At 39.3% G+C, this 25,377-nt stretch overlaps 1 long non-coding RNA gene and 1 other non-coding gene across 2 annotated transcripts in view; both read left to right on the top strand.

Moving 5' to 3' along the window:
* Nucleotides 1-20,458, top strand: part of LOC112607533 — a 119,147-nt gene extending 98,689 nt beyond the window's left edge. Inside the window, exons 5-7 of the long non-coding RNA XR_003115863.1 lie at nt 5,776-6,045; nt 7,527-7,569; nt 19,399-20,458. This is a non-coding gene — a long non-coding RNA (uncharacterized LOC112607533). The remainder of the gene's footprint in view (nt 1-5,775; nt 6,046-7,526; nt 7,570-19,398) is intronic.
* LOC112616562 lies at nt 3,384-3,484 on the top strand. Its single transcript, XR_003117667.1, has one exon. It is a non-coding gene; the product is annotated as a small nucleolar RNA U13 (small nucleolar RNA).
* Nucleotides 20,459-25,377: the final 4,919 nt, after the last annotated feature.

Consider the following 25,377-nt stretch of genomic DNA (forward strand, 5'->3'; position numbering starts at 1 on the left):
GGGGAACCCTAATACAACAAATGACCTGAAATATGTGAAAAGATTCTCAACCTGACTGAAAATATTTAAATGCAATCATAACAACAAAGGGATATTTCATCAAACATATAGGGAAACACTAGAAAGTTCTGATATATGTGGGGTTGGAAAGAAAAGACTAAAATAAACAAATTTGTATACTGTTGGTGGGAATTTAAATTGGTGCAAAATTTTTGGAGTACAACTTGGCAACATATTTTGAAATTTTAAATGTCCTTTGACGCACTAATAGGAATTTATCCTAAATATGTACTTACAAATGTAACCTAAGATGGACAGTATTTTAAAACTTGAAAATAACCTGAGTATTCATCAATGATTATCATTAAATAAAGTTATTTATTGCTACAGTTATCTTTTATTGCTTTTATTTAATTATTCTTTAAGGTTATTGCTTTATTGCTACAGGAATACTATTTGGCCATTACAATATATATATACATTTTTTTGAGACAGAGTCTCACTCTGTCAACCAGGCTGGAGTGCAGTGGCATGATCTCGGCTCACTGCCACGTCCGCCTCCTGGGTTCAAGCCATTCTCATGCTTCAGTTTACATAGTAGCCAAGATTACAGGTACTTGCCAACATGCCTGGCTAATTTTTGTATTTTCAGTAGGGACAGGGTTTCACCGTGTTGGCCAGGCTGGTATCGAACTCCTTGGCTATTACAATCTTTCCTCTTCTTTCCTTTCTTCCTTCCTTCCTTTCTTCCTTCCTTCCTTCCTTTCTTTCTTTTCTTCTTTCTTTCTTTCTTTCTTTCTTTCTTTCTTTCTTTCTTTCTTTCTTTCTTTCTTTCTTTCTTTCTTTCTTTCTTTCTTCCCTCCTTCCTTTCTTCCTCTCTTTCTTCTTTTCTCTTTCTTTTCCTTTCTTTGTCTTTCTTCCTTTCTCTTTCTTTTTTCTTTTTCCCTTTCTTTCTCCCTTCCTTCCTTCCTTCCTTCCTTCCTTCCTTCCTTCCTTCCTTCCTTCCTTCCTTCCTTCCTTCCTTCCTTTCTTTCTTTTCTTTCTTTCTTTCTTTTTCTATGGAGTTTTGCTGTTGTTGCCCAGGCTGGAGTACAGTGCTCTGATCTTAGCTCACTGCCACCTCCATCTCCCAGGTTCAAGCGATTCTCCCGCCTTAGCTTCCCAAGTGGCTGAAATTACAGGCACCTGCCACCACCCTTGGCTAATTTTTATTTTTAGTAGAGATGGGGTTTCTCACATGTTGGTTAGGCTGGTCTCAAACTCCTGACCTCAGGTGATCTTCCACCTTCACCTCGGGTGACCTCTTCCACCACCCAAACTGCTGGGATTACAGGTGTAAGCCACTGAGCCAGGCTGGCCATTACAATCTTAAAGTAGATGTGTTGGGATAAAAATGTTTTCTCATATAAGTGAAGAAAGCAAGATGCAGAGCAGCATATTTAATATTATCTTATTTATAAATAAAAAGATTATGGATAAAGTAGAGTTATAGATACATAAATAATTTTTCTGAAAGTTAACAAGAAAGTGCTAATCGTTGGACACAAAGATCTGTTGGTGGTGGTATGACATGTTTTCTTTTTCTACCTCTCTCTCTTTTTCTATGTGGCTACATTCCTCTTGTTTAAATAAAATAAATTAAAAAGTTAAAAGCACACTGCCATATGTTGTATGATAGAGGTGGTAGGTGTAATGGGATACAGAGGACAGGCATCTGAACCAGGAGAGACAAGGGGAATGTCAGAGAAGACTTCCTGGATCAAAGGATGCCTGGATCAAAGGATGCCTGGGCTTCATTTCTAAGGTAAGAAGTTGCTAGATGAAGATTGAGGTATGGGTAAAGGAATGGTATTTGCAAAGGCATGGAGATGAGAGTGAAGGCAAGACATGTTTAAGAAATTGTTTTACAAATGTTTTGTTGGAGTGCAGAGTAGTCAACAAATTAAAAAGCGGGATATGTAGGTGTCAAATCACCTAAGGCCTTAAATAGCCTCCTAAGGACTTTGGACCTTCTCCTAAAGCAAGGAAAAACAACTAAATATTTTTAAATGAAAAAGTGACCTGACTAAAATCCATAAAACCTTACTAAATAAATGCAAAGTTGCTCAATAATCCAACTATGTTAGAAGACTCACTGTATGCACAATATCGCAGAAGGGCCATCCTGGGTTCAGCTAACCTGGGATGTGAAAAGTACAATTCCATTCCTTGGAAACAGATTTAAAGATGTGAGTTCTTCACGTAACATTTGTTCATTCATTTATTCATACTAATAAAAACAAATATTAAGTATACTTTTATATTGAGTATACGTTATAAGCAAAGCAAATATTCTAAGCTTTGAGAACAAAGGTGCAAAATGCATTGTCTCTGTCATCAAAAAATTTAGAATGATAATCACAATGCACTCTGATAACTTCTACAGTGTACATAGTATGGTGGAAACAGCAGAGGGAGTGCTTAACTTCTTAGAGGAATTAGAAAAGACTTTGAAAAGGTGGTGACATTTAAAATGGACATGAAGAGATAAAAGGAGCTCTCTAGATAAAAAGGGAGGCAGCAGGAATTCCAGAGATAGAAAATAGCAACTAAGCTAAAAAGAAAAAAAAAATGGCACAGAAATGAGTAAGCGCATGACAAGAAAGGAACCTAGGCTAGACAGATAAAGGAGGCAAGGGACAGAGGTGAAGTTGTGAAGGATTCACACTGATGCAGTTTAGATGTGTGTCCCTTCCATATCTCATGTTGAAATGTAATCCCCAATGTTGGAGGTGGGGCCTGGTGAGAGGTATTGGATCATGGAGGTGGATCCCTCATGAATGGCTTAACACCATCCCCTTGGTGATGAGTGAGTTCTTGCTCAGTTCATTCAAGATCTGGTTGTTTAAAAGAGTCTGAGACCTTCCCATTTTCTCTTTTGGTCTCTCTCTGGCATGTGACATGCCTGCTTCCCCTTGGCCTTCCACCTTAAGTGGAAGCTTCCTGAGGTCCTCACCTAAAGCAGATGCTGGCGCCAAGCTTCCTGTATAGCCTACAGAACTGTGAGCCAAAAATAAACCCCTTTTCTGTCTTTCTTTTCTTTTTTTTTTTTTTTTTTTGAGATGATGTCTCGTTCTGTCACCCAGGCTGGAGTGTAGTGGCGCGATCTTGGCTCACTGCAAGCTCCGCCTCCCGGGTTCACGCCATTCTCCTGCCTCAGCCTCCTGAGTAGCTGGGACTACAGGTGCCCGCCACCACGCCTGGCTAATTTTTTGTATTTTTAGTAGAGACGGGGTTTCACCGTGTTAGCCAGGATGCTCTGGATCTCCTGACCTTGTGATCCACCCCCCTCAGCCTCCCAAAGTGCTGGGATTACAGGCGTGAGCCACCATGCCCAGCTATAAACCTCTTTATGTTACCTAGTTCTGTTGATTTGTAGTTCATGAGCATGTATGAGATATGCCACCTTTGAACCTTGTTACGTCAGCACATTATCTGTCTCACCTAAACAAAGAAATAATTATCCAGTCTCAGATATTCCTTTAGAGTAATGCAAACAGACTAATATATGCACAAACCTTGGAAAGGACTTCAGACTTTTTAATCCACAGGCCACAGGAAGCTGCTGAAGGTTTTACAGCAGAAGAGGTATTACGAGAAAATCTATGTTTTGGAAGATAGCTGTAGAGGCTGTGAAGAAGGATTGGAGTCTGGAGCCCGCCTAAAAGCTTTAGGAGCTATTAAAACAGTCCTGGCAAGAGATATGATGAAACTAACTCAGTCAAGAATCATGAGATTGGAGATAACCAGGAGAGATCTGTGAAATGATTACGAAGAAGGTAGAAGATAACATGATTTATTGGATTTCTATCTTGCCCCCAGGCTCCAAGATAGGTACTTTATACACCTTATTTTATTTACTCTTTACAACAACAACCCCATGAGGTAGGTGTGATGTGCCCCTTAAGAAATTGAACATCTGGGAGGCTAACTACTCACTCAAGATCACACAGGCATTAAATGTCAGAGCCAGGATTTGACCCAATGTCTGCCAGATGTCAAAGCCCATATGCTTTCTCTCTACTCAGATAGTACCAAGAGGACTTGATGACTGATTACGTATTTTCTCCAATTAGGGTTCCATCGTCGCTCACTTTCCTAAATTTTGTAGGAAGCCATGTGTGTGCTCCAGCCTCTAGCAGCCCTGAGGAAGAATGTATTCCGCTAGGTTACACTGTGCTAAGGGAAGGAGTACTTCTTACATTAAGCAGAGTGTGGAGGCCAAGGAGTGTTCAACCTGTCTAGGTGTGTATTTGTTTTCTATTGTGGCTATAACAAATTATTATAAGCAATTATCATAAATCAGTACACATGTATTACCTTACAGTTCCATTAGTAGTCTACCATGCGTCTCACAGGGCTAAGACTGAGGCATCAGCAGGGTAGAGTTCCTTTATGGACGCTTTAGGAGAGAATTCTCTTCTTGACTTTAAGAGCTTCTAAAGGACTCTACTCTGGCTCATGGCCCCCTTCCTGCAAGGGCAGGTCGAGTCCCTCTTACATATCATCACTCTGACCATCTTTACTGCCTCCCTCTTCCCCTTTAAAGGAAACTTGTAATTACATTGGGCCCACCCAGATAATCCAGGCTGGTTTCTCTATTTTAAGGTCAGGCGATTAGAAACCTTAATTTTATCTGCAAATTTAATTCCCTTTTGCCAAGAAAGGTAACATGTTTACAGGTTCTGGGGATCAGGACACGGATACTTTGGAGGCCATTATTCTGCCCAACATGCAGTTCTTTATGACGATTTAGATTTGAATCTTGTATTGCTAGTTTTAGAAATTTATAAGAAGAGGGTGGTGAATAAAGAGTTAACTAGCCATCCAACAAGCACAATGACCTCTTGACAATGTTGAGCGTGGTGTAGACTGGTGGGCCAAGAGCTGGGCCGTTGGGGTAGGCAGTTCACATCTTCGAAGAAATGCTCATCAAACCATGACCAGTGGAAACCGGGACACCAGTCACCTGGGAAACCAAGTAAACATAAACATACAGCCATCCATCACTGCCATCTGGAAGAAATTGGGTAGTGAGGGTCTTCCTGTTAGGCCTTGCTTCAGTATTTATTTGTGTAGCTGGAGATCCCAGACCAGCCTTTCTGTCAGCGATGCTTCAGTGAAGAGCATGGGGCTGAATCTCAGCTTGGAATTAAAACATGCCACCTTTCTGTGTGAATGTGGATGTAAATATTACCAGCAGACAGGTCACTCAAGAGATAGGTGCCCGTATTTCCAAGTCTAAACAATCTCTGTAGGTCAGACAGGGAGGCCCCATGTGCTTGTTGGCAACACCACCTTTAGCAGAAGTCTGAATTCCCGGTGAATGCTGCCTGTGTTCTGCTCTATCCAGGAACTATGGCCTCCAGAAGCTTTGCCCTACAAGCTCCATCCTAGTCAATGACTTCAGGCAGAAATGTGCAGGGAAAAGATGGCTTCAGTTGGGTCCACTGTATGAGGTGATGTGTAAGTTTTATGGGCTCTCCTCCCGGGAGTCCTTGCTTTTGACTGAGAGTGTGTTTTCAGTTGTTGCTCCAATCTATCAGTGGTGATAGATTTGACCAGCTCCCTGCATATGTTCTCGCCCTGTTCCCCAAGTGATTCAAAGCATATTTACAAAACAGCTGGCTCAGGTTGACAGGGGGCAAGTCTGAGGCGTGGATCAGAGCACAGTGAAGTGACCCATACAGGGAACAAACTTATGACCTTGGCCTCCTAAGCACTATCTCCTTACAGATTCAGCTAATACAGCTCCTGAAAGCTTGCCCTTCATCTACGTCCACATGCCACATTGAAACAGTCAAAGGCAGCCCGGCAGCAGCAAGAAGGAAAACATTCAAACCAAGTTAGATTTCCTGGCATCATGTTGTTTCTTCTTAACTTGAAGATACATTGGGGGACCCCTAGTCTGCTGACACTGTATTAGATTCAGTCAAACACTTTCTGGATGGCCGTGGAATACTATGAGTTACAAGAGACTCTCCCATCCTCATCCATGGTTACAGTGTAAGCTCCTGAAGGGCTTGGCCTGTGTTGTACTTAGTGCTTGGCACAGAACAGATGTTTAAAGCATGTCAGTGAAATTAACTTTGAAAATGGATAAATTTGGCTGGGCGCAGTGGCTCACACCTGTAATCCCAGCACTTTGGGAGGCTGAGGCGGGCAGATCATGAGGTCAGGAGATCGAGACCATTCTGGCGAACACGGTGAAACCCCGTCTCTACTAAAAAATACAAAAAAATTAGCCGGGCGTGGTGGCGGGCGCCTATAGTCCCAGCTTCTCGGGAGGCTGAGGCAGGAGAATGGCGTGAACCCGGGAGGCGATGGAGCTTGCAGTGAGCAGAGATCACGCCACTGCACTCCAGCCTGGGAGACAGAGAGAGGCTCTGTCTCAAAAAAAAAAAAAAAAAAAAAAGGGTAAATTTGTGAGATAAATTCAATTTTTACATGTACCCTGACTTTACTTTGAAAAGCCAAATTCTCAAAAATTCTTATATTCCCTATCACTTATTTCATGGACAGCAAATAACCTAGAGTAATACTGCCCAATAGAAATGTAACACAAGCCTCAAATACCAGCCACATACATACTTTTACATTTTTTAGTAGCCACATTAAAATAAGTAAAATTAAATAGATAAAATTAATTTTCATACTATATTTAACCCAATATATCAAAAATACTGTAATTTCACATGCATGTTATATAAACATTATCAATGAGCTCTTTTTCATTTTTTTTTTTTTTAAATAACAACTCTAGCAGCCCATCTCAATTCAAACTAGCTAAATAGCCACATGGGGCTTACTGCTACTGCGTTCAATAGCACAGCTCTGGGGCCCTCTTCATTTTCCATTCTCTCTTCGTTTTCATTTGTCTTTCCACTGCTTACCTCTGTGCCCCTACTCGCTCCCCTCCTCTTCCCTCTTCTGTAATATCAACTTCATTCAGAAATGCCCTCCCCATACCTCTGCCAGTTCAATCGCACCCACCCTGCTAGGACAGTCTCAAGACTGGTGAATATTATGATTAATTAATATCCAAATAGCCCTTAGTAAAGAATCCTTACTTTCATTGGCTCGTTAATAATGGCATGTAATAAGTGCCATTATTTCCTCTTTATTGTTGAAGAAACAGGTTCAATTTCAAACTATTCAGTGGTAGAGCAAGGACTTGGAAGCAGGTGTTCTGGGTTCAGAGCTTCCCATCATGCCACACACGTGCTGCCATTGCAGAAAGAAACCTCCACTCATGGCCTCCCTCTCTCCCTTCTGACGGGAAAGAAAGAAAATTAAATAGCAATTCCAGTAAATTATAACATGTGCTGTAATAGAAGAGACAGAGGGTTCTATGCGAGCATTTGGAAAGGGCATGTAACCTATCCTGAGGGAAGTCACCGGAGATATGGGATTGCAGAGCAGAGTGAAGTGATCTATACAGGGAACAAGCCTATGACCTTGACCTCCTAAGCACTCTCTCCTTACAGATTCAGCTTCTGATGGGGTTGCTTCTGGAAAGAGCCCGGTGAAGTGAGTCATAGTTTTAATCAACTGTCATGTTATAGTTTATTTCAGGCAAGTGGTTTAGGTAGGCACTGTCACATTATAAATGTCATTACTAGCTAAGACTGGCCTGAGGCTCAGAGAGCCACAGACAGTTTGAGAATATCTGCCCAACTCCTTCCTAAGCCCATTATTGTAGAAACTACCCTGATTTTGGTGGGGACTTTTGGATCCTGAGAAGAAAAGCTAGACTTGTGGAAAAACACATTTCTCATGTGCCATTTGCATGCAGCCCCCCACTTTCCATTATTATGCTCATTTTAGAGCTCCAAGCGTCATGCCTGGACCTCTTAGTCCTGCTTTCAGGAAGAGATTGAATTCATCTTTATTCTTTTCTTTCTGATTTTTAAGCAGTAGCAGTATGGTAACACTTCTCAATTTTATTTCCAGCTATACCTATGGCCTCAATTTTCTTCCCAGTGATGCTCTCAGGTAGACTTAATTCTGGTTGTTTTGCAGCTTTAAGTTTTGCACAGTCTTGCTGGCCTGCAGTGCCCCTTTGCTTGGAACTCCGATGCTGTGATTTTCCTCTTGAAATTCAAATCATCTTTGAAAAAGGCAACCAGTTTCTCACCTAAGCCACGTCTAAACAGGTCTGGTTCCCAGACCATATCTGGCATGAAAAGAGGCTCAGTGTAGCACACAATAGATGACTGTAGTCTAATTTTAGACCAGATGGTTGACCATGTCTCCTCCCTGTGATCCCATCTCTTACCTCCATCAGACCAACTCCTTAGGGAGGGACCCTCACAAGCATCAAGAACATACAGAAATAAATACATGTCTTGTCCTAAAACACAGAGGTGATCCCGCTATTGTCCTGATTAAGACATTTTCACAGTTCAGTATACTCTACAAGATGAAGTCCAAACTCTTCAACCATGTAACAAAGTCCTTCATGTTTCCTCCCTCCCCAGACTCCTCTTCTATCATACCTCATACCCTACACACCAAACACACAAATGTCCCTGCAGTTTCCTGAAAACATCGGGTGGGTTCAGGCCTGCCATTTCCATACCTGAGCTGCCAGTTCTTTCACCCTCATCTCTGTGCACCTTGCCAACACATACTCACACACATACTCACATACAGAATCTCACCTGGACACCCCACCCGCAGTCAAAACTGATCATTCCTTCCTTTGTGAATCCTGACACTGTCCACATCTTTAGCATAATGCCTGTAACATGCTGCTGCGTTTTTTATTTACAGAGCTAAACAAAAGGGACCTGGGGGCAAGGACTATTCCTGAGTTATCAACTCTCCTTTGCCTATCAAGATGTCTATGCATAAATAAGCATTTTATTTACTGATAATCAAAAGGAAGATAAAGAGGTAGAATGATGCCCTACCATAAAGGGTTATATATATATGTGTATATATACACACACACATATGTATACATACACACATACATACATATATGTGCGTGTATGTGTATATATATACACATATATATATATGTATATATATATATTTTTTTGACAGAGTCTTGCTCTGTCACCCAGGGTGGAGTGCAGTGGTGTGATCTTGGCTTACTGCAACCTTCGCCTCCCAGGTTCAAGCAATTCTTGTGCCTTAGCCTCCTGAGTAGCTGGGATTACAGGCCCTGCCACCACACCCGGCTAAACCACCACACCTGGCTAAATTTTGTAATTTTTGTAGTGACGGGGTTTCACCATGTTGGCCAGGCTGGTCTCAAACTCCTGACCTTGGCTGATCCACCTGCCTCGACCTCCCAAAGTGCTGGGATTACAGGCGTGAGCCACTGCGGCCAGGGCTCTCTCTCTCTCTCTGTATATATATATGTATATATACATATATATAGAGTATAGTGTATATATATAGTTGGCTGGGCATGGTGGTTCACACCTGTAATCCCAGTAATTTGGGAGGCCAAGGCGGGCAAATCGCTTGAGCTCATGAGTTCAAGATCAGCCTGGGGAACATGGCAAAACCCCGTCTCTACAAAAGATACAAAAAATTAGCCGGGAGTGCTGACGTACACCTGTAGTCCCAGCTACTTGGGAGGCTGAGGTGGGAGGATCTCTTGAGCCCAGGAGGCAGAGGTTGCAGTGAGACGAGATCATGCCACTGCACTCCAGCCTGAGCAACATAGTGAGACTCTGTCTCAAAAAAAAAAAAAAAAAAAAAACACCAGGATTTTTCTATGTTTCCCAGGCTGGACTTGAACTCCTAAGCTTGAGTGATCCTCCTGCTTCAACCTCCCAAGAGAAAGGATTTTACTCCACTTGTCCCTTACTTAGCTCCTCCTCTTTTATCTAGGAGATTTTTTTTTAAATCTAAGCATGATCAAGGTTCTGGAACTTTTTGATGGCCTGGAAGATAAAGGGAATCAGGACATCCTGGAAGAGGAAAGCAAGTTGCTGATAGTGTAGCATTTCCTCTGGGCTTAAGGAAAAATTATTAAAGAGACCCTCATATATCTTTTTAGGTTTTCCAGCTTAACTCAGTAGGATGGGAAAGGAAGGAGCATTCATGGCAAAAAATCTTTATCTAAAATAAATTTTTATCTAACTTAAGTATTCCCTGCACTGTCACATATGAAAGTATGATATACAAAGTACGATAAAGTGAGGACTCAAACTTTTGCCCTGTTAAAAGCCGGGAAGGGTATGGGATTCCTGGCTTATTGCTTGATAGCTACAATTTCAAGCTGAGTCAAGAAAATGCTATAGGATCTGAAATTGTTAGGGTGATTTATCTCAGACTTACAGGATCTGTGAAAGATTTTCCCCACAATCTTGGTTCTTTATAAATGGCTTATACTTCATATGGAAAAGACTTGATAATTTTGGAGTCTTCGTGGTAGTAGTTTAAAAAAAAAAAAAAAAACAAAAAAACAAAGATTTCATCTCCCGTAAGATCTGAGCATCTTTTATCATATCTATCTACATAAAAAATTATATACACACACAGAGGACAAAACATATTTTTAAAACAGTATCTGAAGACACTGGAGAGTGATTAAAAGCAGGAAAATGCTGGAAGAAGCCAATATATGAAAGAAGAAAATGGCATTGATGAGTTTTTAGATTTTACAGCTTTTAGGCCAAGGCAGGTTCTAGTCTGCACTATGTAGAGTGGCTAAAGCTCCATATAAACCCCACATATTACTGGCTAGAAGAACCAGAGTATGGGGCAACCACAGCACAAAGAAAATTAAGAGGAAATCTCCAAAAGAATAGAGACTAAAGGGGGATCCCCATCTGCCCACATCTCTTACTGACCCTTGAGCTGCTCTCATATGGGACAGAATCAAGCCATCGAGTGAAGTTAGAGTTTGACTGTGATTTGAACTGCTGCCCTGAACAAAGGGGATATTAAAAGGATAACAAAAAATTATAAACAATTTTACACCAAAACTTTGACAACTTAGATGAAACGGATAAAGTCTTTGAAAGATGCAAATTACCAAACTTATTCAAGATAAGCTACACAGTCTTACATTTACTTTAAAATTTGAATTTATAGTTTAAAACTATCCCTCAGAACAACTCCAGATGCTTCACTGGTGAATTCTAGCATACATTTAAGGAAAATATTACACCAATTCTACAAAATAAAAAAAAAGAATGGGAAGAAAAGCAACTAAAACCTAAGTTTCTACATAGATTCTACATAGGTGATGTCATCTGTGAATAGAGGCAGTTTTGTTTATACCTTTGCAATCTGTATGCCTTTTCTTACTTTTTCTTGCCTTACTGCACTGACAAGGACTTTCAGTACGATGTTGAACTGAAGTAATAGGAGTGAACATATTTACCTTTTTTTCTCATATTAGGGGGAAAGTACTCAGTCTTTCACCATTAGGTATGATATTAACTATAGGTTTTTCAAAGGTGCCCTTTATTAGGTTAAGGAAGTCTCAACCTGTAATCCTAGTTTGCTTAGAGTTTTCATGAATAGTTGTTGAATTTTGTCAAACCATCCTTCTGCATCTAGTGAGAGGATGATATGGCTTTTCTCCTTTAGTTTGGTTGATATGATAAATCCTATTGATTGTTTTGTTTTGTTTTATTTTTGTTTTTGTTTTGAGACAGTGTCTTGTTCTGTCGCCCAGGCTGGAGTGCCATGGTGTGATCTCAGCTCACTGTAACATCTGCCTCCCGAGTTCAAGAGATTCGTGTCTCAGCCTCCTGAGTAGCTGGGACCACAGGCACATACCATCATACCCGGCTACTTTTTGTGTTTTAGTAGAGACAGGGTTTCACCATTTTGGTCACACTGGTCTCGAACTCCTGACCTCAAGTGACCTGCCAGCCTTGGCCTCCCAAAGTGCTGGAATTATAGGTGTGAGCCAATATGCCCAGCCCTACAGATTTGCTTTCAAATGTTGAACAATATTGCATTTCAAGGAAAAATTCCACTTGGTCATGATAGATCATTATTTTAATATATTACAGAATTTGGTTTGCTAATATTTTGTTGGTATTTTGTATCTATATTCATGAGGATATTGGTTTGTAGTTCTGTTTTCTTATAATGTCTGATTTTGGTGTGAGGTTAATGCTGGCCTCAAAAAATGAGTTGAGGGCCAGGCACGGTGGCTCATGCCTGTAATCCCAGCACTTTGGGAGACTGAGGCAGGCGGACCACTTGTGGTCAGGAGTTCGAGACCAGCCTGGCCAACATAGTGAAACCCTGTGTCTACTAAAAATACAAAAATTAGCCCAGCATGGTGATGTGTGCCTGTAATCCCAGCTACTCAGAAGGGTGAGGCAGGAGAATCGCTTGAGCCTGGGAGGCAAAGGTTGCAGTGAGCCTAGATCATATCACTGCACTCCAGCCTGGGCTACAGGGTGAGACTCTGTCTCTCACACACACACACACACACACACACACACAAGAGTTGAGAAATATATAAAGATCAGTAGAGAATCCAGACATAGGTAATCCACCATAGGCAATTCAATGCTGAAAGGATAGTCTTTTCATAAAATAATACTGGAACAGTTGGACATTTATATGCAAAAAATGTATCTTGACCCATACATTAAACTATATATGAAAATTAACTGAAAATTGATTAGAGGCCTAAATGTAAAAATCAAGTGTAAAAGTTCTGGAAGAAAATATAGGAGAAAATCTTTGTGACTCTGGGCTAGGTGAGATTTATTAGGTAGAATACGAAAAGCACATTCCATAAATGAAAATAATTGATAAATGAGACTTTATTAAAATTTAAAAGCCTCCCACATTTAAATAACAATTTTAGGAAAATGTCATTTAAATATAGACATAAGTTTGGGGAAAATATTTTTAAAACATATATCTGGAAAAGGACTGATATCCAAAATACATGAAGAACCCTCACAACTCAATAAGAAGAAAACAACAATCCAATTTAAAAACTGGGCAAAAAATTTGAACAAACACTTCATCAAAGACAATACACAGACAGCAAAAACGCACATAAGACTGTGTCCAACAACACTAATGGTAGAGAATTGCAGATTAAAACAAGACACCAGCTGTTACAAAAGCTGCTGAGAAGAATGAAGAGCAACTGGAACTCTCATACATTGCTGATGGGAATGTGAATAGCACAGCCACTTTGAAAAATAGTTTGGCTGTTTTTTATAAAATTAAATAGGCAATTGCTATATGACTCAGCAATTCCACTCCTAGATATATGCCTGATAAGTGAAAACATATATTCACACAAAAACACATCCACAGATGTTTATAGTGGCCATATTCATATTACTACAAGCTGGAAATATTTCAAATGTCCATCAAGTAGTAATTCTATTAATAAAATGTGGTGGTACATCCATACAATGGAATATTACTCACCAATAAAACAGAATCAAACTATTGGCAACAACATGAATAAATCTCAAATGCATTATAATAAATGGAAAAAAATAGACTCAATAAGCTATATACTGCACAATTACATTTATAAGACATTCTGGAAAAGGCAAACTTATGGGGCAGAAAAAACTAAGTGGTTGTTTGTGGGCTGGGAATTTAGGTAAGAATTTGACAACAAAAGTACATGAGGAAATTTTTGGATTAAGACACATGTTCTTTATCTTGATGGTGGTGGTGGACACTGAACTGTCTATGTTTCTCAAAATTCATTGCATTTACAAAGGGTAGATTTTGCTGTACACAAACTATTTCTCAATAAACCTGACTTTAAAACAAAGAAAAGAATGTCAAAGTAAAGGAGTTTTTTTCATTAGACTGAAGAAGACACAGATCTAACCTCATTTTTCCTAGTTTACCTCACCCTTAGATCGAAAACAGAAATGATGAAATTGATATTTGTTGAATGGAAAAGAAAACATGGGGTTATATTAAGTGTAGAAAAGTAAGTATAAATTTCAAATAATGAAGTAAGGATACATTGTGATAACTGAATTATAGGCTGTGACAAGGAAAATGAACAAAGGATACATGAGAAGCATACAAAAACTTTCTCCTGTTGAGTATCAAGTGAAATTTTACTTCCCAGAAGAGGTTACCATGGATCACATTAAGAATTAAAATTCACAGAACTAGCCTTTTAAATTTTTTATTTGATTTTAAATCAACATCTTTTTGATATTTTTCCTTTTGGCTACAAAACCTGAATCTAGATGTCATAAGAAGGCTACTTTTTAGGCAGTATACACTAGTTCATTTATAATTGAATTAGAGTGCCACTTTCAAAAGCATATTTTATTAGTAAAAAAAAAATAAGCAAAAGGCTGAGGCAATTTTCAGGATATTTAACTTATGAAGAGAGGTAATTCAAATATATTTTAACTTATAGATGATAATATTTAGAAAAATTAGAAATTCTTAAGTATGTAAAATTTTATATTTTGAAAACTATTTTAATTTAAAAAATTATTGTCATTTAAGTTTTATAAAGTTGAAATCAAACGAATAATGTAAGAAAATACAAGTAAATGTCACATAGGTTCTATTTAAATAGTGTATACGTGTGTGTGTGTGTGTGTGTGTGTATGTATATATCATACAGAATATTTTTAAAAGAATTGTTGGATTTAAATTTGGACCATGCCCTGCAATTTTCTCTAGTTTCTTACTCAGTTTTCTATAAATTAAAAATACTTAATCTACAAAAATATATAATGTGAGATATTATAAACAGCTTTATGCCAATAAATTTGAACTTTTAGATGAGTCAAATTTCTCAAACAACACAATTTACTAAAGCTGGGGAAAAATATAGGACATCTGAATAGTCTTATACTAATAAAGAAGTGTAATCCATAATTCAAAGCCTTTTACTACATTCCACTTCCATTAATTTTGTAGTAGCTCGTATTAGATAAACCTTTCTGTAGAAAACAATTATTCTTGAGGGAAATAAAAAACTGCTTGAAGGCACTGGATAGTGACTGAAAGCAGACAGAAATTGGAGAGGAATTCATCCCTTCAATATAGCATTTTTTAAGGAGATTTACCTTGATATGCCTTTTGTCTGAAGGCACTCTGCAGTCTGTACAATCTAGGGCAACAATAACAATAATTCAAGAAGAGAACATTATTCTTAGCAGTTCAAGGAACCATTAAATGGAGTTAGAGTTAACAGAACAGAGAGTGAGGTGTCGGGAAGGTGGGAGTCTGAGAGAGAAGTCCCAGAATGTGCACATAAACTCTGCCCAAACATCTGGATGATCCCTAAACTATGTATGTATGAGGAACTCTGAGGAGCCCAGTGAAAAGCAACAGGTGAAAGTCTGAAAGAACTTACTAGAGATTTCAGCTACTTCCTCTCATAGGGGAGAGAGTTTGGGGTTTGAGTCCACCCAAGTTAACTGCCTGAGAGAAAAAAATAACCAACATTTTTCAGAGGGTGATAACTGTATTCAATCACCACAGGGGTCCATCCAAAATGTCTGGCGTACTATAAAAGAGTATTACACACACAAAGTGAGAAGAAAATACAATGAAGAGAAATAGCAGTCAATAGAAACATACTCTGACATGACCCAGATTCTGGAGTTAACAAAGACTTTAAAGCAGCTACATAAATATTTTCAAAGATTTTTTTAAAAACATGATTATAATTAACGAAGAGATGTGGAATCTCAGCAAAGAAATAGAAGTTATTAAAAAGTGCCAAATAGAAATTCTGGAGCTGAAAAGATAAAAGGCATCTACCAAAAATCTACTACAAATGTTATACTAAAAGGTGAAATATAATTTTCTTCCCAAAATTAAAAATAAGACAAGAATCTCTGGTTTCAATACTTCTAATTAACATGATACTAGAGGTTAAAATTGTAATGGTATAATAAGGAAAAAGAAATAAATAAAGCATATAAGGATTGGGAAGAAAGAAGTAAAATGTATTATTTACACAGAGCACAATTGTGTACCTGGAAAATCCAAAGGAATTTATAGATAAACTTCCAAAGTTAATAAGTCAGTTTAGCAAACTCACGGGATTCAAGGACATTAATAAAAATCAAGTATAGGTATAGTAGCAACTAACAAGTAGGAAATGAAATTTAAAGAAAATATAAAAGCATCAAATATCTAGACATAAATATAATGAAAATTGTGTATTATCTCACACAGAAAACTATAAAACAATATTAGAGAAATTAAAGAAGAGCTAAAACGGAGATCCATAGATCGGAAGACTCAATAGTGCAAAAATATTAAGTCTCCCCAAATTGATCTATACATTCAATGCAATCTCAATTAAAATTCCAACAGATGTTCTTTTTAAAAGTAGATAAATATATGTGGAATTTTATATAGCAATGTAGAATGACAGGAATAGGTAAGAGAATCTTTAAGAAGATAAGAGTTTGAACGCTTATCCTACTACATACAATAATTATTATCAAGTAATTAATACAATGTGAATAGAGGCATAAAAATAGACAAATAGACCAATGAAACACAATAGAAAGTCTAGAATCAGACCCACACATATATGGACACCATTGGTCCATGCAGAGCAGTGGGAAAAAGACACTATTTTAATCAATGGTCAATTGGCTATCCATATGAGAAAAAACAATCTTGACTCCTGTCTCATACATTATTTAAGGAATCAATTCCAGGGCCAGGCGCGGTGGCTCACCCCTGTAATCCTAGCACTTTGGGAGGCCGAGGCGGGCGGATCACTTGAGCTCAGGAATTCAAGACCAGCCTGGGCAAAATGGTGAAACCCCATCTCTACTAAAAAATACAAAAAAAGAAAACAAAAAAATTAGCCAGGCATGGTGGTGTGCACCTGTAGTCCCAACTACTTGGGAGACTGAGGCAGGAGAACTGCTTGAACCCAGGAGGCGGAGGTTGCAGCGAGCCAAGGTTGCATCACTGCACTGCATGCACTCCAGCCTGGGCGACAGGGTGAGATTCTGTCTCTTAAAAAAAAAAAAAGAAAAAGAAAAAAATAATTTCCAGGTGATTTTAGATCAAAATATGAAATGTAAAATAGTAAGGTTTCTAAAAAATAATGTAGAATGATATTTTGTATGCCTGGAGTAGGCAAGGATTTCTTAAGTAAGACATAACATTCCTAAAAAAAATTAAAATATTGGCCTTTTCTGTTTATAAAGAGACACCATTATGAGAAGGAAAAAGAAAGTTATAGAATGGAAGAAAATGTATGTATACAAATATTATATATAAAATGACATCTTGTATATATTTTTTACAATTTAAAAAGTCAGAAAACCTAGTAAAAATTGGATGCTATTTTCTTCACAAAAAAGAATATTCACATTGCCAATAAGCATTTTTTTCAAGTGCTCAACCTCGTTAGTTATCAGGAAAAAGCAAATTAAAATTACAGTGAAATATATGGTATATCAACAACTTGGCTAACATTTAAAAGACTGAAAATACCAAGTATTTGTGATGCTGTAGAGTATTGAAACATATATACATTGCTATTGGGAGTGTAAATTGGTACAATCACATTGAGAAACTGTTAGTATATAGCGAAGTTGAACATATGTCCACCCTATGACCCACTAGTTCTATTCCTAGATACATGCCCAGAAGAAATGCATACAAGTGTTTACTAAAAGCCAAACCTAAGAATGTCCATAACAGCATTATTTAAAATAGCCAAATTAAAAACAATTCAAATGTCCTCAAACAATAGAATGGAGAGATAAACTGTGATAAATCCATGAAACGGCAAATTAATGAGAGTGAAGACACTACTGCCACGTACAACATGGATGATTATCACAAATATAAAGTTGAGCAAAAGAAGCTAGACATCAAATAATACACACTTTATAGAAAACTCAAAAACAGGTGAAACTAATGTATGGTATTAGAAGTCAGCAGAGTGGGCATCTTTTGGAAGGAGAGTGGAGACGGTGGTTGGAAAGGTGCCTAAGAAGGGCTTCTCAGATGTTGACAGGGTTCTGTTTATTAATTTGGTTTGGTGAGTGATTTGGGTGAGCTTGCAGTGGGTTATTTTGTGCTACATGCATATTTTCTGTATGTGTGTTTTAATTCTTCTATAAAAGGTGTATTTTTGAAAAAAAAGTTATGGAGACAGAAAGGACATAATGAAAGAATAGGAGGCAAGGCAAATCGTCTGAATTTATACATTCTTTGGCATCAATTGTAAAATGCTACAGAAATTTAGAGAGGGAGAAATCACTGAACTAGATTGGTCAGAAAGTGTTTTCTTGCACTTGGTATACATTGATTTGGGTGTGGAATAATGGCAGGATTTGGACAGGAAGAGAGGGTAAGATGCAGACACAGGAACAGTCTTGGAGAGGGTGGGGCCAATCACTCACTGTGATTGACAAAGAGGGGACTTGCTTGGAGGAAAGATTCCCTTTGGAGAGTGAAAAACAGTCCTCATCACATTGCTTGAGCTTTATATGGCATGTTATAGTTTACAAACCTCTTTCTTGGGCTCTCTGTTATTTGATTATCACAATAACTCCATTTATTGCTGATACAGACTCAGGTTTAGGAAGATTAAAGTCATTTGCTTAGAGCTACTTGATAGCTGGGGCTATTTTCCTGGTCTAAGGAACTGCTGAACTGGATCCAATCCTAGTTCCATCCAATCTTAGATCCTAATGGTCACAAAATTCTGAAAGAATGTGTCAGGACATGGCATATCAGGAAATGTAGAGAGTGACCTATTGGCACAGAAATGTCTTGTAAATACATTTATCAATTCAATATTTTCTTCCACTGAGTAAAGAAAGGTCTGTTTTCCATGTTAGAACACATATTGAGGTATCCCTAAATCTTAAACAACTATTCATGATGAAGAGCCCTAATGAAATTCCTGGGAAGCTTCTAAGAAGAGGACGATTTTGCATTCAGCCTCCTCTGTCCCATCCTTGGGCTTGCAGGCAACTGTAGCAAAGAGCCATGTTCTCTCTTGAGACGGTGGAAAGCTGCCTTGTCTCATTAGACTGCAAAAGTCATCCCTGTTTCCTCCTTTCTCTCAAAGAAGAATGAAGTTCACCTCTGGTGGCTTTATCCTTCCAGGAAAAGGAAACTCAGGTCTAAAGCCATCTATTTACAGATGAGGCCATAATTATAGACAGGGATACTTAACGGCTTTCAGCTCACAGCTCTTGTAGCTTAGGTCTCTGTGTGCCAAGTTCCAGACCTGGACCTGCCACAGAAGTATCGGCTGATCTTGGAAAAATCATGAAACCTGTTTGTTTCTAATATCTCCTTAGGATATATTTGGTAAACAGTGCTTTGGCTGAAAAGAGTGGATGCTGGCATGAGGAAAATGGAGATCTTAACAAATGTGTAGAATGTTAATTCTTCCATGTCGTTCTCTTACTCCTTCAGGTGTTTTTCAGGCCTAGCTATACATTGGAATCAACTGGCAAACTTTGAAAAAAATCACAAAGCCTATGCCACACCCCAGAGGTTCTGAGGTGCAGCCAGAGTATAGAACCTGTGATCTAGGTCATGGCTCTCACTGGAAAACAGCTGTGGCACTGGTATAGGGGCAATGAGGGGCTCATGCAGATCTCCCTGTGTGGGCTCACCTGGCCTTCCGAAGGCCCAGCTCTGACCACTTGGGACCAAAGTGACCCTTATTATTAAAGGCTTTTAACATTCACAGAAAGAAAGTACATCAAGGATGCGTGAAATCATGACAGAAACTCCTTCTCCTAGGAACTGTCATAGGAAATTACCCGTTACACTTAAGAATAAAGACCGAATAGAGAGAAGCCAACTCTATCCACAACCAACAGATGGCGCTATTGTCCAATGCCCTGCCATTTAGGTCTCTGCCAACCACTTACTCTTTTAATACTTGCTAATTTGCTGCATTTGTGCATGATTTTGAAGTGTTCTAGAAACATTTTTGACTCCACATATCTGAGAAGTGCAAAAGCAGCAATAATATTAAAAGTGTTACTTAGAAAAGGAGCATAATTATGACAAAATGAAGGTAAAACCATTTTTAAAATTAGAAGGTGGTGAGAACATAAAATGTAAGTTTGTACATGCATGCGGAATTAATTTTTAGACAGTAGGGACAATTCCAAAGGGCAGAGTTGATCACGAATCCTGAGAAAAGTGTTGTGCCTCTGCAACTGACAATAAAGAGCAAGAGATACAGAAATGAATGAAATGGGAAAGTTTATAGTGTGCAGTTAGATAATTACAATGCCTAATACGTGCTTTATCTTCACCATAAACTATGCAAGTGCTCTCCTTTCTTTCATCATCACCCAGCCAGCCAAAATCAATCACTGTCAATTAAATTAGACTGTTTTTAATTGTGGAGAAGACTTGGGGTTTTTCTGGAATTTGGAACTAAGCATGGTAAAAGCTCTGCTACTTAACTTCTGGAGTAAGTCTGGGACTAGTTCTGTAATCTGAAAGACCAATCTGTTCTCTCAAATCTATACTACTTCAAGGTGGCAAGGCAGCCCAGTCTGACACTAACCATAACTGCTAAGGAGGTCTATTCACCACACCTGCAGAAATGGTTGGGGAGAAGGGTTAAATTAATGAACTTAAAACATCTTCAGCAAGTGACACTACTGCTTGGGAAAAAGAAAAAAAGAAAAATAAGACATTTAACTAGATCATGTTAGGAAAAGATACTTGATAGAATGCATCAGCAGAAATAAGAGTATATCTGAATTAAAACTCTGAAAGTTTGACCTTCTGTTATTTACTGAAAGTACACTGGGAAACTGCAAGCTCAAGCTCTCTAAGACACTTTGAATTTATAGTATATCAGTCAGGATCCAATTAGAGAAGTAGAACAAATAGGACATAAATATTAAGAGATTTATTACAAAGAATTGGCTTATGTGATTGTGGGGTATGGCTAGGCAAGTCTGAAGTCTGTAGGGCAGGCACTCAGGAGGGCAGGCTGGAACTGTCAGGCACAGGTGGAAGCTGCCATCCGTAGGTGGAATTTCTTCCTCTTCAGGAAAGCCTCAGCTCTGCCTATTAAGTCCTTTCAGCTGATTAAATTGGGCTCACCTGGATTATCTAGGCTATGCTCCCTTTCTTAAAGTCTGCTAATTATAGTCTTAAATTACATTTACAAAATCCATTCACAATAACACCTAGATTTGTATTTGATTCTGTAACTGGAGACTGTAGTCTATCCAAGTTGACACAACAAAAAGACTATCACAGGCTAGATGCGGTGGCTCATACCTGTAATCCTACTATTTGGGAAGCAGAGGCAGGAGGATAGCTTGAGGCCAGGCATTCAAGACCAGCCTGGGCAACAAAGAGAAACCCCATTTCTAGAAAAAATTAAAAAAAAAAAAAACTTAGCCGAGTATGGTGGCATGTGCGTATAGTTGTAGCTACTTGGGAAGCTGAGGCAGTAGGATTGCTTGAGCCCTGGAGTTCAAGGCTGCAGTGAGCTGTGATCACTGCACTTCAGCTGCCTGGGTGACAGAGTGAGACCCTCTTTCATTAAAAAAAAAAAAAAGAAAAGAAAAAGAAAAGAAAAAAAAAGAAAATTAAGACCATCACAAATAGTGTTTAGAAATAAGACTGTTTCTGAATAGAAGCGCTTCTAGATTTAAAAAAAAAGGATCCTGTAGGCCCTAGGAACTGGATTCTTATATGGAAACCACAAATGTCATGGTCTGGCAGATCTGGTGATATTCTTATGTACACAAACCCACTCATTTATTTAGTTATTCAACAAATTTCAATGCATACTTACTATTTGCTAGTCTTTGTAGTAAGTGCTGACACTATAGGAACATGAATGATCCTTACCCTCAAAAGGCCCACAGACTAGTAGGAGAGACAGAGACACTGTGAGTTCCAATACCTTGTGGCAAATGGTAGTTCAGTTGAGCCTCTAAACCTAGTTGTGAAATTAAGGAAGAGGCACTTAAACAGAATCCAGACTTAAGCCCAGGGGGATGCAGCGTTTAGAGATGGAGAGAAGGGGTGGAAGAAAAGTCATCATGTGATAATCCCAGCCCCAGGCCGTGCTGAACCCCATGGAGCTGGTGCTCAAGTGGTCAAACATATTGTAAAGGGACAACTCAGGGAAGACTCTCCCAGGTCACTCCTACTTTATGTGTTTTTCAGCCTTGCTGTTAATGGTATGTCCACAGCGCCCTCAGCCTAGCCTCTAGGTCTTCATGGAGGTGCTGCTTCAGCCAGATGTGAGTTTGCTGCCAAAACTGAGAAACTGCACATGGTCCAGGTGCTCAGAGCAATGGCTTTCTCTTCCATCTCAGCTTGGCCAGTTCATCTGCTTCCCTTCAGAACATCTACCTCCTTACTCATGTTTTTCCTCCCTTGATGTTTTTCCTCCCTTGACCTCCTTTCAAGTAATCAGGCATGTGCACTGGTCATCTGCACTATTCATTAGCCTAGGAATCTATTCTTTTTCAAAATGGATTAAGCAATGTCTTCCCTCCCTCCCTCTCAGGACAGAGAAGGTAAATGAAGCCCACTGTGAAGCTCCTTAGAACTGGTACTGCCACATAGAAGTATAGTACAGGTTGGGTATTGCCATCATCTGTCTGTCTCTATAACTATTCATCCATCCATACTGTCTAATCACTCCTAAGCTGTGTGTCACTGAAGGATAGAAATCATTGTTGAATCTGTAATACCTAGTACAGTTTCTACAGCTTCTGCACAAAGCAACTGTTCATTAATTTTCTAGTGAAATCAATGATAATGAGATCATTTGAGGGTTTGGGAGACAGAACATTCCAAACAGCTACACCACTGATGCTATAATTCCTAGAATGTCCCATCTCCTACCTCTGGCTAATTACTTCTTTGAGACTCAGTTTAACACACCATCTTTGCTAAGAAAGTCTTCTGTCCTAAGTACCTTACTAAAAGTACTCATGTCTGAGTTGAGTACCTTCTCCTGCTACCATAGAATCCTCTGCACACTTGGGTCATTTCTCTTACTGTGGTGGACTTTGCCACCACTCATGTGGTGGACATGAAGGGAAGTCCTATGAAATGGGGGATTATGTTCTAATAATCTTTATCAGCATGGCTCAATTCCTGGCACAATGCAAGAATGCCATAAATAATAAATTAGTAGTATTATATGTATTCCCTTGATTTTTGTCTTAGTATTAGCCTCATGCCATATAGACTGTTGTGTAGAAGAAATATTACTTAGATAGGTGCTTACAAATTTCTTCTGTGGCTTTGTCAAATGTGTAGAAAAAATGAAGTCAGGAGGTCTGGGTTGAGTTTTTGACCCTGTATTTTCTTAGAGAAGATATGATTCCAAGCATTTTGCTTCTTTGAAGCTTCTCTTGAGCAGATGTTGTGGGTTTTACCTAGACTGTGTCCCTCACAGGGGCTGAACACCTGGGAGGTTAGCATCAAACAGGGATAGCAAAATGCACCAACATCCAAGGAACTTCTAAGGGGTTACTGGTGGAGTAAATTTTATCCTTCCATTTGTGTTAGTTAGTTTGTTTTTTAAACCTCAGAGTGTTCATATGTGTCCACATTATTGTGGACTCTTTAAAAGGAGTCAGAATGTCAGAATTTATTTTTGTATGTCTGGTTCCTAGCACAGAGTAGGCACTCGGTAAATATTTACTGATTTATATTAATGTATCTGTCGAGCATGTACCTTCAAGTCTGGGACGAGGTTCTGATTTTATTGTCCCTAGTTACTTATCCATTTCTCCACTAGACCATTTCTTTTTGCTCTGAGGTGCCTGGCAACCTCAGAAGTACAGAAAGACAAAGGCAAAGGAATTCTGAGTCATGCGTGCCAGGGAGGACGTACACAGTAGAGTAACTCATTTTTAATAATGGGCTCAGAATTATGAATTGAAGCATTAACTAACACCCTGTGGTGTCCTGGAATGTGACCACCAAAAAGCCATTGCCATAGGGGCAGGTCTGGGTTGGTTGAGCAACTTTCAAATGCCAGCTGGACTACAGGAAGAGTTTGTTGCATTAAGTAATTTATGGGGTGCTATGAAGTTCCTTAAGCTATTATTAAAAACATGCAAACTCCTCCTTGGTTAGACCTCTAGTAAGTCAGACTTCTAACTAAGCAGAACTGATAGGCTCGTCTTTTGATGTTTAACGAGTTCTGCAGCAGATGTGAGATGTGATGGACAGGGCTGTGGTGGTGATTTACTGGTCATGAAACAGAATGATGAGAGCCCTCTCCTGAAGAAAGAAAATGTAGCCAAAGGACAGGTTTCCCCCTCCCCTCCCCACAACCCCCTGCCTTCCTCTCCCACCAATCCCTTCCCCTTCTTTCTTTCTGCATGTGTTTTTGATTTCCTTACCCCCCTGCCTCTCAAGACTGGGATCATTTCCATTCAGGCACACACAGAACACTGCAAACTAATTAGCCTTGGATACAGCCACAGGAAGTCAGGCTGCCAAATCCTCTTTCCCCCACAATTCCTCAACTTTCCGAGCCTGCCTCAGGCCCATGGCCTTGCACTGGGCCTCTCTGTATAAGTTGCCAGTTCTAATTTTGCAATTTCCCTTCACCTTATAGAATATGCCCAAGCCTGCCAGTGGATGGAGAGGGAAAGGCTTTGGAGTCAGTCTTGTCCTCTGGACTTTTTCCGCTAGCCCCTTCTCTACTTTCTCCCTACAATTAGGGAGATGTATTTGGATACAGTTTCAGTGTTGACTTGTCAATCTGACCTTTGTTAATGCTTTTTAAAGGAGAGCATTGCCCATCATGCAAGAAGCTTGGGAGAGTTCCCCACTAGACTCTTCTATCACACTCACATCTCCAACTCCCAGGGGCCCTGTACCTCTGACTTTTCATAAAGGTTAAACTATTTTCCCACAAACTGTAGATGTCAGCCCTTCCCTAACTGATTTAGCTTGAGCGTCCTTGACACTGGAATAGGGTGTGAAAGGAAGACAGGGAGAAGAGAGGGGGCTGAGAGGTAGAGAGTTGATAGCCTGGGTTCTGGGACCCATACAGGGGAGGCGTGGCGTGTGGGCTCCTCATAAGGGGCACCCCTCTATGGAAGCCCTGAATTAGAGGCAGTCAATGGTAGCTCGCAGGCCAGATCTAAGCCGCAAAATAGGAAATTGGTTGCCAACATTTAAAAATCAGAAGATTTCACATAAAAATCCAAATTGCTTGCTTCCTAGAAGAAAATTAGATCTGGCAACACTGAATCAACGTTCAGTCTTGCATGATACAATTGGCTGAAGCTGAGTAGCTCCTCCATCCTAGAAGTGGAGCATAAACTCTCCAGATCACTGAAGTCCCCACTGCCCACTATTGTCTTACTTGATATTACCTACCTGGCTCATGAAAACATTTGAATTTGCCACTTTTGCTCTAAATGGAGA

Source organism: Theropithecus gelada, chromosome 1, assembly GCF_003255815.1.
Source record: "Theropithecus gelada isolate Dixy chromosome 1, Tgel_1.0, whole genome shotgun sequence".
Lineage (NCBI taxonomy): Eukaryota > Metazoa > Chordata > Mammalia > Primates > Cercopithecidae > Theropithecus > Theropithecus gelada.